The following is a 17,165-nucleotide window of genomic DNA, read 5'->3' on the forward strand; positions in this document are numbered from 1 at the left end:
CAAAGTCCTGGCTTGTTAGAGCGATCACGGTTCTCAATCCCTCCGCGTAAATTATGTGCCCGTAGAGCGCTCGAAGCTAAGAAGTGCCTTTGGGTCCTTCGGTTCATTCATCCGGGGCGTAGGCTTGGCAGACGTTTCCACCCTCCCTCCCTGATAAATTTATTCCGTTTCCCTTCCTTGTGAAGTGACTTTGGGGTACTGCCGCTTTGGGTAGCTGGTGGAAACACGTGTGACTCAACAGACACAGTTACACGAGGATTTACAAGGGGGGCTGCTCCCCGCAAACCGCAGGAGCACACACAGCGTGAACTTGGGGGTTGGCGCCCTCCCCCCGCCCACACACAGCTTCCCGGAGATGTCGCCATGGCATCTCTTCGACAATGAGAAGGACTCCCTGTCTGGGCACTGCTGCTCTTCCAGAGATTCTCCTGCACCTGCAAGTTCCGCTTCAATGTCAGACCACCCCCCCCCCCCAACAAAGCCCTTAACTACTTTATGATTCACTTGTGCCCTAACCGAACACAAAGCCGCTACTTAGAGTAGGAGCTCATCAAAGGCATCCGTGTGGATTTCCCATTCAGAGGATCCTAATGGCTAAGTTTTATTCATTCACTTAATCTGGTTAATTCAAACATGGCAAAAGAAGCTTTTTTGGTAATCTGCTCATTTCCAGTCCTCCATTCAGTTTCATTTTGAAGGCTAAGACGTGGCAGAAAGTCCGAGTTACCTTTGCAAGAAGGCAGCTCGGTCCAAATTGCATTTTATGTAACTCACCCTAATTAGACTGCAGAAGCTCTCAACAAGGAATCCAGCTGTTTTGCCAGAGCGAACGTTCTGAAGTCTTCTCTCCCTGGCCTGCTGAAATTAGAGCCGTCACCCACTTTTCTGTCACAAAAACCAGACATGTAACGTTCTGTAAATTATTCTTCCTACCAGTGTAGGAGGAAAATATAATAAAAGGAAGTCGTTTATGCAGCAAAGAACAATCTAGCAGCATTGAGAATAACACTCACCCAGACTAGTTCTAGTTCAGCTTCTTTATTCCAGAAAATCACGGGGCAGGAGCAGGACCCCACCCCAGCCCTTGACGGGCCCAGGGAGCTCTTGGCAATAGATGGGCGGCCTGCCCCAACGATGGCATCATAAAGTTGTTGGATATCAGCCTGTCTGGGATGCTGTACTGAAGTTTGATGAGGTGTGTGGGGTTTTTCTTTCTATATCCACTTCGACTGTGAGATTTGTTTGCTGCCGTAGGCCAAACCAGGACCTTCCTGAACTGAGAGACCTGAAAACAGCAATTTAATCAGCCTTGCTTCCAGGAACACAACACACTTTTCTTTTTTGAGGGGAAAAGAATTTATTTTTGTTAAAACAGGAGAGTGAATTGACTTTGAATTGGTAGACTCGAGTTCCAGTTCCAGCTGTGCCCACTGTCTAGTTGGGGACGGAGCCAGATTATTTTCCCCCTCGTTGGCAAAGACAAAGTTGGATTAGATAACCTTCAAATATTGGACATCGGAACGGAGGTCCGTCCCTTTGGCTAAACTTGATAAACCTAACTTGTCCTAATAAAATAGGCATGAATCAGACACATGACTTCAGAAAAAAAGTAAATGACAGAGATTCCTGAACGCCCTATGTCCCTTAGTGGGTCAACAAACCTAGGGAAGAGCTATTTTGTGCTCAGCACTTTCATGAGTGGCTTTCTTGGGAGCCCCCAGAAAAGGACTCTGAGGACTCGAGTTTTGTCCGTGGCCCTTATTACTGTTCATCTCTGCGGGCCTGGCCTCTCCAGGAAATCTTAGTAAGGAGTGGTTCTCAGTCCAGTGTGTACTTTACGGACATGACTTTCTGGGTTCCAGTGTCTTTCCTTTGGCCCTTACTTTGAGTTGGGCTCAAGTGTGAAAAAAACTACCTGAGCCTAGCTGCCCTTAGAGCACATTCAGTGGGGACATTAAAAAATATTTAGCAACCGGTAAAGCCCCCACTGTCATCAGTCAGAATGAACACTGAGCATGTTGATGGTCTGAGCACGGTAAACAGCTGAATGCCAGCCCTGAGTTTATCTAATCTTGCATGATGCAGCACAATGTCACAGGGCCTTTGCACATGCTATTCACCCTGTCTGGAATGACTTCTCTCCCTTCTTCACCAAACTGTTGCCCTTGGATTCATTCTAATGAGATGAGTCCAATCAATCCATGCAAGGAAGTGCCCCCAGAAACTATTCATTTCCTAAGCAGACCCAGTTGTCCTTGGTCTGGCTTTTCCAGAAACAGGACTGAACTGATTAAACACTAGCAGTAGGTATGGCATAGTAACATTTATATTTGTAGTTCTCTATGTGGACTGGGAATGAGAGAAGTAGTTTGCTAAAAATTTCCACAGTAATCCCTTGGTTCCCTCACTTCTGCCTCCCTCACCAGACGAAAGTTATGTTTGGCTGGGCGTGATCTCTCATGTCTATGAATTATACGCAGAGATCAATAGACGCTATTGAATTCAGGTACACTTCATGTAATAACATTGATACCCTCTTGAAAGTGGTTTGTAAGATAAGTGTTTTTAATAGCAACTATAATTTCCTGTCGCTTTTCATCAGAATTTCAAAGTTAATGTTGCCACTGAGAATTTCAAAGTTAATGTTGCCACTGAGAAAACACTTGTCTCAAAAAGCAATTGGGGATACCACTCAGCAATTATAAGGCCACAAAATATATAATTCCATTTATATGATGTCACAGAAAAGACAACCTCAGGGACAGAAAATGGATCAAAGGCATGCTGGGATTGGGGATTGCGAAGGGGCAAGAGGAAACTTTTTGGGGTGGTAGAACTGTTTTATGACTCGATTATGGTGGAGATTACCTGCTGTATGTGTTCATTAAAATTCAAAGAAATACGCACCTTAATTTACTAAGGTATTAAATTTATACCTCAGTAAACCCAACTTACAAAAATAGTACAATTAGGAGTGAAAGAAAACTCCACATCTTGGCACATAAGATCATTTCATGACTGGGCGCCTGGATGGCTCAGTGAGTTAAGCCTCTGCCTTGGGCTCAGGTCATGATTTCAGGGTCCTGGGATAAAGGCCAGCATCAGGCTCTCTGCTTAGCGGGGAGCCTGCTTCCCCACCCCCCGCCCCGCCCCCGCCCGTCTTTCTGCCTACTTGTGATCTCTGTCTCTCAAATAAATAAAAAAAAAAAAATTTTTAAAAGATTATTTCATGACTTTCTAGAGAGAGCAGTATATGGTAGGGATAAGGTTGCCCTTTTTTAATGGCACAAGTGTCCTAAAGTTTAAGAAGCAAGACATCTTACGTGACACCCCCTGCCAAGGCATTGTCTGGGAAGGGGGAGGGGTCTGGGAAGGAGGGGGTTGCCTCCAAGGCCAAGTCGAAGGCTGCACTGCTTCATGATCAGGCTGAATGAGCAGGACACCTATGTGGGAATAAATTCTGAGCTGAAGGGTGCAAAGCAAAATAGTGGGCCCCCTGGACTGAAGCACAGAGAAATCCAGATGCCGCGCTGGAAATTGGGCAGAGCAAAAAGAACTGGGGGGGAAAACTGAGCAGTTGGTTTGGAACTATGGTTCTAAAGATGCAGAAGCCAGGGAATCCTGTTGCCCGAAACAAATCCGAGCCCCAGTGATTCTCTATTTCATTAGATTCACACAAACACATGCTAGAAGGAAAGCAAGACCTTCTTTATTCACCGCTGTCTCTTTGTCACTTAGAATAATCTCTGGCATATGTTAGCAACTCAATATGTATTTCTTAATGGAATGAGTCACCTATACCACGTGGTGGTTAATAAGAACAGGAGTTAAAACCAGGGGTTTGGGAATTAGCAAGAGTGGGTTCAAATACCAACTCTGTGACCTTGGGCAATTTGTGTAACTTCTCTGTGTCTCTGTTACTGATTTGTGCAATGGGGCTAAGCCATCATCCCAGGGACTGAGCTGGGAACCTGTGTGTAAAGCTCTTCATGAAAGTGCCTCCCTGGCAGGAAGCCAGTAAGGTCATAAGTGATTACTTAGGGCAGCCCCAATCTAGCCCACAGATATGGGTATAGCCCGCACAAAATTTTATTTTTTTTATTTTTTTTTTTTTAAGATTTTATTTATTCATTTGACAGGCAGAGATCACAAGTAGGCAGAGAAGCAGGCAGAGAGAGAGGGAGGTAGAAGCAGGCTCCCTGCTGAGCAGAGAGCCCGATGCGGGGCTCGATCCCAGGACCCTGGGACCATGACCTGAGCCGAAGGCAGAGGCTTTAACCCACTGAGCCACCCAAGCGCCCCCAAAATTTTATTTTTAAATAGTTCATTACCTACACTTCTAAATCAGTAACTTTTTAAAAAAGATTATTTATGTATGTATTTATTTGATGGAGAGAGAGACAGTGAGAGAGGGAACACAAGCAGGGGGAGCAGGAGAGGGAGAAGCAGGCTTCCCACGGAGCAGGAAGCCTGGAGCAGGGAGCCCAAAGCAGGGCTTGATCCAAGGACCCTGGGATCATGCCCTGAGCCGAAGGCAGACACTTAACAACTGAGCCACCCAGGCACCCCCTAAATCAGTAACTTTTATATAAATATCTCGATCTGGGGCTTCCCTTTAACAGTTGAGCCTGCCTTCCCCCAGGGCAACCATGAACTAGGACTCTACTAGACATCACTTCCTTAGATGGGCCACGGTTGTGGCCTTTCAGGTTGTCCCAGCCACATTCTTGTGACCCCATCTACCTGGATGTCGTGGACACGTGTGTTTGCACACCAGCAGTAAATGGGAATAGTATGGTTCATGTCATGATCGCACTTAATACACAGCCTTTGTTCATTTGGAGCGTCTTGTCTTATATTTTTATGGCCACTAGAGGGCAATACAGATATAATTTATTTATTTATTCATTCATTTATTTTTAAAAAGCGTTTAATTTGTCAGAGAGAGAGAGAGAGACCACATGTGTGCGCGCCCACAAGCAGGGGGAACAGCAGGCAGAGGGAGAAGCAGACTCCCCGCTGAGCAGGGAGCTCCATATGGGACTTAATCCCAGGGCCCTGGGATCATGACCTGAGCCGAAGGCTGACACCTAATGACTGAGCCACCCAGGTGCCCCCAAAGACAGAGGTTTCACCAACTGAGCCATCCAGGCATCTGAATATAATTTTTAAAAAACATTTAAAAAATTACATGTTTTTTAAATATATGAATCATTTATATAACTACCCAGTATATATTCATGTACACACATATACAGACAGAAAGTTTTTTAGTGAAGACAAGTGCTACCTGACAAGCCATTTTTATCGTGAACATCGCGAACTACAAGAAGAGATGAGCTACCCGCAGGATCCAGGAGAAACCTGACACCTGAGGAAATTAGGCTCATCACCTACACGGCTAATAGGGAGGAAAAGCACAAAGAAATGGCTTCTTGCCTGTAGTTCCAACCTCCTAGAGTGATGAATTCTGTCTGGCCTTTACTCCGCCCCACAGCAGGGTGGGCCAGCATAAAAGGTTGAGAGCAGAGTCTACCGGAGTGTCCTGCTCAAGTCCAAATCCCCATTGTAGGATGTTTGGCGGGTTACTTAGCCTTGCAGGTCCGTGTCTTCTCCGTCTGTGAAATGAAGATCACGTGAATTGGTATATTCACAGCCAGCTTTGTGGATGAGTGTGGAGTTCTGAGTTTTGGACTGCACTCGGGGGAGGCTTCACGTGACTGGTGGGGGCGGGGCGCATGGCGGGAATCGATCTGTTCTAGGCCAGCGATTACTGCCCAAAGAGTACCATTCACTCTGGCAAGAAAAACTGGATGTAGAAATGTTTAGCACTTCCCTCGAGACTAAGTACGTGTGTAGTATATGGCTTCTCCGTGGACACTTCTAGATGATCAAACAAGCTGTGCAAGAAATGGTCTTCAATCAAACGACTAATGATCTCAAGGTAGCATAAACTGTATCAGTTCTTGGGAAAATAGAGATTTAAGAGAAATTCAAAATCAGATCAACATTATTAACAAGGCAATAATATTTCAGCTTTTTTTTCATTATCGTTTCAAAGAATTCATAAAGTCTTAGGTCTCAGCTGAGAATCCTCTAGCTTCTATTAACTTGCAATATCACTGATAGTATTATGATAAGGAAAGCAGTAATGAGCTTATATAGCTTAAAATGTTTTAAATAACTAACCTGAACTGGGAAAAAAATCTATCTCCCCCTGAAATTATATGAAGCACTAGCTTTCTACCAAATTCAATTACAAATTATTAAAGAAATTCCCTGTAATTACCCTCTTTCGTTTTGTGATGGTAAACATTCTAAGAAAACATTAAGATTTTAATTGTATAGTTAAATCGAATACCCATGACTTTTCATTTTATTTCTCAAAGTTCTACAGCGCCTTCAAGAAATGATAACATTATGAAAATATAAATTGAGACCCTTACAGAGATTTATAAAAAATAAGTTCATTATTCTTCTTTCCACTCAGGTTACCTTCGAAACCCAGTTTTGCTCAAACTCTCTCTCTTTTGTTGTATAACGTAACCAATCTCCAATTCACCTTAAGAAGAGGAGGAATCACTTAATAGATGCTCCCGAACTAGGAAGATTTAGGTATATAGCTTACCGACTTTTTTGAGATAGAATATTGTTTATGAAAATTTGGAAGCACCCCAACTGTCTAACAATAAGGAACTAACGACATCATTTGAAAAAGTACGCAGTTATTGAAACGATGTTGTAGGATAGCGTGTAGTGGCAAGGAAAATGTTTATGACCTATTAAATAAAAAGAATCAGTGACACCTGTATTGCATAAGACTCTTTTTATACATTTAATAATACGTAGCTGGAAAGAAATAAGACTGGAAGAATGCATCTCCACTCTGAAAGGTGGTGGCCTTTGGGGAGGGGATGTCTAATGACTTTTCTTATTTTCCTTATTAATTTCTATATATAAGGCACCACATTTGGGACATTAAACTCTTTCAAAGTGCCCTTCTCAACAATGGATCATACCTGAACTCTAAGTTAACAATTGGCAAATAATTTATGATTTTTCCTTTTCAGAAGTTAGAGCAGATTCATATTTATCCCACCAGTGATGTGACTGCTTGCCTTGCATTCTGTATGTTCTCTTTTTCAAAAAAAATTATTTTACTTATTTATTTATCAGAGAGAGAGAAAAGGAGCACAAGCAGGGGGAGCAGCATGCAGAGGGAGAAGCAGACTCCCCACTGAGTAGGGAACTCTATGTAGGACTCGATCCCAGGGCCCTGAGATCATGACCTGAGCCAAAGGCAGAAGCTCAAACAACTGAGCCACCCAGGCGTCCCACTCCGTATGTTCTTTTAAGCAGGAGAGAAAAGGGTGAATATAGGATAAACTTGGAGGTTGGACATAACCTTGGATTCTCCCTGGGTGTGTATTTTATTTATTTTTTTTAAAGATTTTTATTTATTTATTTTTTTGACAGAGAAAGATCACAAGTAGGCAGAGAGGCAGGCAGAGAGAGAGAGAAGCAGGCTCCCCACTGAGCAGAGAGCCCGATGCAGGGCTCGACCCCAGGACCCTGAGATCACGACCTGAGCTGAAGGTAGTGGCTTAACCCACTGAGCCACCCAGGCGCCCCTGGGTGTGTGTTTTAAATGGGGATGTTAGAGACTGTCACTTCTGCTTGAATTCCCTCTTCTCCAGATCACCCTCAGGCCTTGGGCTGCATATCACTTCCTCCCAGAAGCCTTCCTTGATGCCTGTACATTTATGTCCAGTGCTTCTGAGTGTCCCTACAGTATCCAGTACACATGGTCAAAGTATTCGTCATACTGCTATTTTTATATAAGCTTCATGGAAGCAAGAACTGATATCTTTTTTATATCACCGATCCCCAGCCCCTAACGCATCTGAGTCAAAGCAGATGCTCAATAAATATTTGTCAAGTGGCTAAGCAGATCCATCTTGTCTGTCAGAGTGGAAAACAGATGGGGGACCGCTGTGGTGCAGTTTCTGCCACCGTCCTCCCCGGAAGCATAACGGCTGAAAGGGGCATGAGGGAGCACTTCTTGGGAGACCAGGGGTTCAGATCACATGCAGTCGGGAGAGGCTGAAAATAGGGTTGGATTTAGGAATAGATACAGGATGTGCCAAAGGAGAGAGAAAAAAAGCTGATTCCCGGACAGCCAAATGAGGAGGTCCAATCAGATTAGGAAAAGAAATTAGTCGCTAAAAAACTGGGCCAGTTTCTTTCCATCCTTTTAAATGATCCACAAGAGCCCTTACAGCAGGGGATAAACAATTCACCGTCTAAAATTATAGCCACCTAGAGGCAGTCCTAACAACCTAACACGAGATTTAACCCTTTTTAAAATCAACCATTATACCTCATCAAAGTTCTTGGGGCCCAGTCTTTTAATGTTGCCAAAAAATACTTTAAAAACAAGAAGATTGTTCTGATCATCGTGTCTCTGCCCCAGTGGCCTACACAAGCAGAAAAAATCACACCTAGCACGTGAATTCCCAGCCTGCAGGAATAGAACACTACCATTTCCTGATCTCAAAAGGGTGCCCTGGGCTCCAGAACCAGGAAATATAGCAGTTAGCGTGGCGTGGAGTTTCTTCTGACTCAGAGCCCGTCAAGCAGGCATGAAGACCAAATGCCCTTCTCACTCCTCCCCCAAGACAGAAGTCAGCCCAAACTCACAAATGCCAGCGGTGTTTGTGAATACGTAGCTCTGAGTCCAAGCCCACCTCCAAGGAGAACCTCAGAATAGGAGAGAACCACCCACCTCTGTGGCCTGCCCACACGGAACAGCAGAGGCTTGGGTGTTTCAGTTTAGGGAAGCCAATGATTGTATGATTTCTCATGGTCTCTAACTTGGAAAGGATTACCAGAAGTGAATCATTATTTCTAGCTTATTAACACCGACAGCTGCTTCTGATAACACAAAGGACGAGAGAAGAAGAGAGATCCGGCAGAGGGACTTTCCTCAATTATTAGCTTCGATAATAAAAGTATAAACAGAAGCTCAATTCTCTAAAGATTCTCCCAGGCTCTGGAAGCAGGCCAGAGTTAAGTCTAGGTCTATAGGTGCCTGCTTTAAGGAAATCCTAAACCCAAAATACAGTTGTATTAGAAAGAAAACTGTAGTTCTCGTTACCCTCTACTCAGCGGGAAGACATCAGTGGACCCTCCAGAACATACAGCAGGCACGTGACATTTTTGATGACTAGAGATCAGGGAGATAAGGGGTGCTCTCTATGTTTTAAAATGCTACTGTGGGGCGCCTGGCTGGCTCAGTCATAGAGCATGGGACTCTTCATCTCGGGGTTGTGAGTTTGAGTTCCACTTTGGGTGTAGAGATTACTTTAAAGAAAAAATAAAAGTCTACCTTGTGGGGTGCCTGGGTGGCTCAGTCGTTAAGCGTCTGCCTTCAGCTCAGGTCATATCAGGATTCAGGGATCGAGCCCCACATCGGGATCCCTGCTCCGTGGGGAGCCTGCTTCTCCCTCTCCCACTCCCTGTGCTTGTGTTCCCTCTCTCTCTGTCAAATAAATAAATAAAATCTTAAAAAAAAAAAAAGAAGTCTACCTTGCTGTTGTCATCAAAAAGATCCAGAGGGGGCTTCCTGGATTCTGGTTCTAATAATGGGAGGAGCAGGAAAATGGACCAACTCTTCCACAGATAGCAACTGGAAACGCTATTCAAAATCTTTTAAAAAACCGGCTATTCGAAAAGTCTGGAAAATAGCCCAAAGCAGGCAGGACCAGAGAGAACAGGACCCTCAAACAAAAGGGAATTGCGCTGGGCAAGCTGTGCATTCAGACAGTGTTCCTGTAGGGCATTCCCTAGCTGTATGCAGGTAAACTAAAATCCAGGTAGGGAGCTGCGGTCTTTCTGGTCTGAGGCATCAGGCGAAGGACGTGGGAGTGCGAGAGTGGAGCGGGTGAGATCCTGGAAATGAAGGAAGCGAAGAGGGAGAAGCCCCCACATGGACTTGGCATTCCACTCCCACGCTGGCTGCGCCCCGGGCGGGTGGAGAGGTCTCCAAGGAGCCCCGTGGAGAGAACAGCTGGGAGGAGGACCCAGCTGAGGAAAGCCATCAGCGGCGGCTCACAGAAGGGGAGATGACGTGTAGACATCGAATCCTGCTAAGTCAGGGTCGGGGTTCATCAAACATTGTTGGCTTTCCCTTGGAACAGCAGAAGGGCCTGAGAGGTAAGTAGCCTGTGTCCCAAGACTGATGAGAGGGAAACGCACACAGAGTGGGAATACCAGAAGGAAAAGAAAGGAAGGAACGTGAAGCAGCAACACGCACAGATTTTTCTTTCTAAGTACGGAAAAACCCATTTCTTCCCTACTGGGTGTTTCTCTTCCCTGTGTGTCTCCTTCCCCTTTACCAAGAGTGCTTCCCTTCTCTCACTCCCACTTGCCAGGTGTGTGAAGGGTTTTCCCCACAGCAAGCCACTCTCTATGACACCAGCCGGGGGTCCTGCAATTTAACTAAATTCTGGCACCATCTGCCTGGAGATGGCATCAGATTCCACAGGTTAAGGGCTCAGTCCCACAAGACTGTCCTTCCCAGACCACACACACAGACACAGACACAGACACACACACACACACACACACACACACACACGCACACTTACATTTTGGACACCTGCAAGCTCAGGCTGTCATCTCAAAATCATAATAATAACAACTATGGATTGGGTGATCATCGCTTATGCGCAAAAGAATGAAATGAATGACGGCAATGTTACAAGAGACAGGAGGGGAGGATTGGGAATATTCTTTCATAAGGTACCTGCACTACCCGTGAACAGCTATTGTGTTATTTGAAAGTGGCCTTCCATTCATTCTAAACATATATTACAAATTAAAGTGCAACCACTAAAATTATTTTAAAGGAAGTATAATTTATATGCTAAGAGAGAAAATAGAATCATATAAAACACTCAGTTAAAGCGAGAGAAAGGCTTAAACACTAAGAAGTGAAGAACAAACGCAGCCAATGGAAAATGGTAACAAATAGGACAGATGTTAATCCAAACACCTCAGTAACCAGCTTAAATGTGAACTGCCTACACATGCCAGTTAAAAGGCAGAGTTGACAGGATTAAAAAAAATCCAACTATAACTTGTTTACAAAACACAGGTAAAAGGTACAGGGATTAAGATCTACTTTGCTAACACAAGCGGGACAGATCTGGAGTAGCTATATTAATTTCAGACAAAGTCAACTTCAGAAGATGATCAGGGAAACAGAGAGGCATTCATGATAAAGAAGTCAATTCTCCGAGAAGACATAAACAATCTTCAATGTGTATGTGCCTAACAGACTATCAAAATTCAGGAGGCAGAGACGAGAAATAGACAAGGTCTAGGGCGGTATCTGGAGACCTGAGCCCGTATCAGTAACTGGCCTATGCAGCAGGCGGAAAAGCAGTAAGGACATAGTTGAACGAAACAGCACCAACGATCAACAGGATTTTATTAAAACAGAGTACTGGGGCACCTGGGTGGCTCAGTGGGTTGGGCCTCTGCCTTCAGCTCAGGTTCATGATCCCAGGGTCCTGGGATCAAGCTCCACATCTGGCTCTCTGCTCAACAGGGAACCTGCTTCCCCCTCTCTCTGTCTGCCTCTCTGCCTACTGGTGATCTCTGTCTGTCAAATAAATAAATAAAATCTTAAAAAAAAAAAAAACAGAGTACTTCACCCAACGGTGGCAGATTACACATTCTTCTCCAACTCCCAAGGAATATTCACCAAGATAGATCACAACTGAGGCCGTAAATCACACCTTCGCAAATATAAAATAGAAGTCACACCAAGTATGCTCTCAAGCCAACATAGAATTAAACTCAAGATCAATAACAGAAAGGGAGCTTGAAAATCCCCAAATATCTGGAGATTAAAGAGCACACTCCTAAACGGGGGGGTGGGGGGGGTAAAAATTGGAGTCTCAAGAGAAATTTTGAAATATTTTGAAGTGAGAAAAAGGAAAATATAACTTATCAAAATTTGCAGCATGCCCATGAAAGCAGTGTTCAGAGGAAAACAGGAAACGGTGCCGCTACTCTGGGCTGCAATCTGACAGGTTGGAAAAAAAACAAGTAAATATGCAACCGCCATGGGATCCAACAATTGCCCTCCTGGGACTGGCACTCCCCAATAAATGAAGATTCATGTTCACGCACGAAACCGTTCTTTCATGTGTCTAGCAGCTTGATTCATGATAGCCTCCCCTGGAGATCTATGCAGATAAGCAGATGGGATGCTTACAGTAAGGATGGTGTATCCTCACCCTCCATTCTGTGGAAAACTTCGCAACAATAAAAAGGAGCGAACTGTTGACAGGTGCAACCACTTGGGTGAATTTCCAGAGAATTATACTAAGTGGGTGGGACGGAGGGGAGCCAAGCTCAAAGGGTTTTTATCCTGTATCATTCTTGAGATGACAGAATTATAGAAATGTCAAATGGATGAGTGGGTGTCAGGGCTAAGGAGGGGGTGCTGCTAGGAGGGAAGCCGGTGTGGTCCCAAAGGACAGTATGAGGAATCTTTGTGGCAGTGGAAATGTTTGTATCTTGACTGTATCAAAGTCAGTATCCTGGTTGTGATCTTGTACTCTAGCTGTGCAAGATGTTACCACTGAGGCAGAGTCAAGGGAAAAATTCTGTTGCTCCTTACAGCCGTGTCAACCTATAATTATCTCAAAAGAAAAGTTTAAGGAAAAAATGGTAGGGGTGTGGGTTACACAGGTGTATGCACTAGTCAATACCCATTGATCTATATTCTTAACGTCTGTGCATTTGTAAATTTAATCTCAATTTTAAAACTGATGTAACCTCCTAGCCGCCTAATTTATGGCTTTTCAAAACACCAGGCAAAAGCGTGTTTGTAATAAAGAATGTGATACAAATTTCTAATCATACCATAATTTCTCATAAATACTTTTTGTGTGTGTTCCTTCAAGACTTACTTTTTGTTTAAAATTTTAATTCCATTGTAGTTAACACACGGTGTAGTATTAGTTTGAGGCGTACAATATAGTGATTCAACACTTCTATACATCACCCAGGACTCATCACAAGTGAAATATTCCATTCCCATTCCTTTTTTTGTTTTCAAGATTTTATTTATTTATTTGAGAGACAGAGAGAGAGAGAGAGAGAGCACAAATGGAGGGGAGAGCAGAGGCAGACTCCCCACTAAGAAGGGAGCCCAATGTGGGGCTTGATCTCAGGACCCTGGGATCATGACCTGAACCAGAGGCAGACATTTAACCAACTGAGCCACCCAGGCGCCCCTTGATCCCCATTCCTATCTCACACATCCCTCCACTTGCCTTCCCTCCAGTAACCCTTTGATTGTTCTCTAGTTAAGAATCTATTTTCTTTGGCCTTAGGGACTTAGTTTGAGTCAGTCTAACTTTAACAGGGTTCAACTGACATTACATTATTTCTACTTTCTAATCATATATATAGTCTTGGATCCAGTTTGAGTAACACTGTTTGAAACTCATCTAGGGGGACTCCTTAATCTATTAACACTAACACTTTTTTTTTTTTTTGGCACTTGTATTATTAATAGATGTATTTTGGAACAATGGCAATGGTTTATTAGGAGCCGGGCTGTTTCATAGAAGAAATGTTTAATATTATAAAATAAAACTGCAGGCTATATAATTACACATAGTTCTATCCAATGCTCCACCATAATTTCAGTTACGATTAGTATGACATTTATAAATTCTGAAATCTTACAACTATTATCTAACAAGCAAAATAAATTAGAAAGAAGATTTGGGCTGAAAAAAAATGTATAAAGTCTTTTAGTCAGTGAAAACTTCTTTTGGGAACCCAGGTGGCTCAGTGGGTTAGGAGCCTGCCTTCAGCTCAGGTCATAATTCCAGGGCCCAGGGATGGAGCCCCCCATCGGGCTCCCTGTTGGGTGGGGAATCTGCTTCTCTCTCTACCCCTCCCCCCTACTTGTGCTCTCCTTCTCTCTCACTCATGCTCTCTCTCTCTCAAATAATTAAATAAAATATAAAAAAAAAACCCTTTTGTTACTCAACTAATAACTTAGAACTTCATTATCTCTTGACGCTTAATACTTCCACAAATTCTTTCCTTAAAAGATGAGATTTCCATGTAATTATCAGCAAATATTTTTCATAATTTTTTTATCATCCACTCAGAATAGCCCTCAACTTCAACCGAGTATTTCCCAGAAGTAACTGAGGATATTAGAATCATAGACTATTAAAACTCGAAGGTCCTGAGAGAAATTTTTTCAACTATGTTGCTATATTCAGGAAGAAATGGGAGGCGCGAGAAGGTGAAATCCCTTGTCCAGGCCACAGACTGGCGCCCTGAACGTGCATTCAGAAGTATTTCTTTAGCGCCCTCTACTGTTGAGGTTGCTACATTGCCTGGGGGCTCAGCAGGAAATAAAAGGGGACAGAAACTCCTGGCCTCAGGAGTTAATATTCTAGTAGAGAGAGAAAGACAAATAAATTGCTAACATACACAGACCGTCAGATACACATACGTGCTATGAAGGAGAATAAAGCAGGGAAGGGGAGGTGTTGCAGAAGGGAGCTCTAATTTTAGATACAGCGAGGTCTGAAAAGGCTTCAATGATCAAATGACATCAGAGCAGATTAGGGAGGGAAGGAGGGGGTTCATAGGGGTGAAGGATGAGGAGCTTTCTGGGCAGGGGCAACAGTCCGCCCAGAGCCCTGAGGGAGACTCCTACTTGGCCTGTTCCAGAAACAGCATGGAGGTAGGAGCTGCCAGAGCCGAGGTGGGAAATAGAGCAGCAGGAGGAGGGAGGCATGAAGAGGTTTCCAGGCCTTTATAAGGACTGGGCTCTTATTGTCTAAGAAATGGGGGGCTACTGAAGATTTTTGAGCGGGAGAGTGACTTCCTCTAACTTTGGTTCATTGGAGAATAGACAATGGGGAGGCAACAGCAAACACAGAGACCAGTTAGGAAACTAAATTAATCCAGGGGAGAGAGGATGCTCTTTGGGACCAGGGTAGTTGATATGGAGCTTGGGAGAAGGGGTCAAAGTTTTGAAGGTAGAACCAGAAGGGAGTAAATGGCAGAGGGAGAACTAGAACCCAGATTTCTGATGCTCTGGTTTTTGATGCACCATGTTGCTGAATTGTTCTTTTAGAGTTGAAGAAAGTATTCCCAGGAAATAATTGGATTTCTGAGTCAAAATAAGGATTGGAGTTGTAAGTTTTCACATGCAGCTGATGCACAGCCCACAATCATTCTAGAAAGAAAATGTTTATAATTAGAAATAGCTGGCATTTGTCATGTTGACCCATCAGAAAGAAAATTTTAATTACCTGCCCTTTTTGAGTTGCTGCATTGACCCTAGACTTAAAGTATTAGTCTGAAATTGCACTACAGTTGTTAAAAAGAAAAGGCAGCGAGTGGGCTCATAATAATTAAGTTAAACCTGTATTAGAAATGAAAATCTAGGGCACCTGGGTGGCTTAGTTAAGTGTCTGCCTTCAGCTCTAGTCATGATCCCAGGGTCCTGGGATGGAGCCCTCAGTCGGGCTCCTGGCTCAGCAAAGAGTGCTTCTCCCTCTGCCTCTTTCCCCTGCTCATGCTCGCTCTCTTTCTTTGTCTCAAATGAATAAGTTAGAAAATCTTAAAAAAAAAAAAAAAAAAGAAATGAAAGTCCATCCCCGTTGATCACCCGTAGAGGGTGTTCCCTGCCCAATATTTGAAAACAGGGTTAATTAAAAGTAACACATTATTCAGATACCAAGCTTATACACATATATCATTTCTCCACATTTAAGATGCCAAATACATCGCTTTGAGTGCAAACATAACAATATTTACATCCAGCATAATTCAAGAAACTCATGTCTTCAGATACATGAAAAAATGCTCATCACTAGTCATCAGGGAAATGCAAATCAAAACTACAATGAGTCCGCTTCTCCCTCTCCCTCTGCCTGCTTCTCCCCCCAACCTTGTGTTCTCGCTCTCTTAAATAAAAAATCTTTTTAAAAAAGGTTTTATTGGAAAGAGCGTACGCTAGTGGGGGGAGGGGTAGAAGAGAGAATCCGAAGCAGACTCCCCACTGAGCAGGGAGCCCAAAGCAGGGCCTGATCCCATGACCCTGAGATCATGACCTGAGCTGAAATCAAGTCGGTCACTCGAACAACTGAGCCACCCAGGTGCCTCAAGTTTCATGGTTTATATTTGATTAGGCTCTTAAGCCTTTTTAAAAGCTAGAACATGATCCCCCCATTTTTTTTTTTTTTCTGTTATTGAACCGTCAAAGAACAGATGAAAGACTTTACACATAAAAATTAGTATCTCAAGTCTAGAAGCCTGAGCAAGGCTCTGGGTGTCTGCACCCAGCTCTGTCCTCCCTGGGCCCATAGGCTGGTAGGACAAGGAGGTGCAAACCCAGGCCTCAGGCTTAGTGGCACCCAGCTGGTGACAGCCAGCCGGAATCCGTCCCTGCCAGGCCTCAGGACCTGCAGCAGAGAGCTGCGGCAGAAGGGGCAGTTCTCCCAAAGTTATGCAGCGAGCATGCCCTGGGGACCATGGACTGCAGAGAAAGGGGGCTTAAGGCTGCCAGCTACTGTAGAGAAGCTGGAGAGCGAAGGGCGAGGGGCACACCTGAGGGCAGAGCCCCAGGACCACGAGATGCATCCAAACATAGATCTTTAAAGGTGTCATTTACAAAAATGAGGAAGCAGAACAACCCTGTTATTGGCTTGAAAATGAAGTTCAAGTAACAAAGATTAGTAAGGAGAAGCAGACTCCCTGCTGAGCAGGGAGCCTGATGCGGGGCTTGATCCGAGAATCCTGGGATCATGACCTGAGCCGAAGGCAGACGCCCAGCGACTGAGCCACCCAGGCGTCCCAAGAGTAGTTCTTTTTTTTTTTTAATAATTAAATTTTTTTTATAAACATATAATGTATTATTAGCCCCAGGGGTACAGGTCTGTGAATCGCCAGGTTTACACACTTCACAGCACTCACCATAGCACATACCCTCCCCAATGTCCATAACCCCACCACCCTCTCCCTACCCACCCCCAACCCTGTTTGTTTTGTGAGATCAAGAGTCTCTCATGGTTTGTCTCCCTCCCGATCCCATCTTGTTTCATTTATTC

The sequence above is a fragment of the Martes martes genome (genome assembly GCF_963455335.1).
Source record: "Martes martes genome assembly, chromosome: 13".
NCBI lineage: Eukaryota > Metazoa > Chordata > Mammalia > Carnivora > Mustelidae > Martes > Martes martes.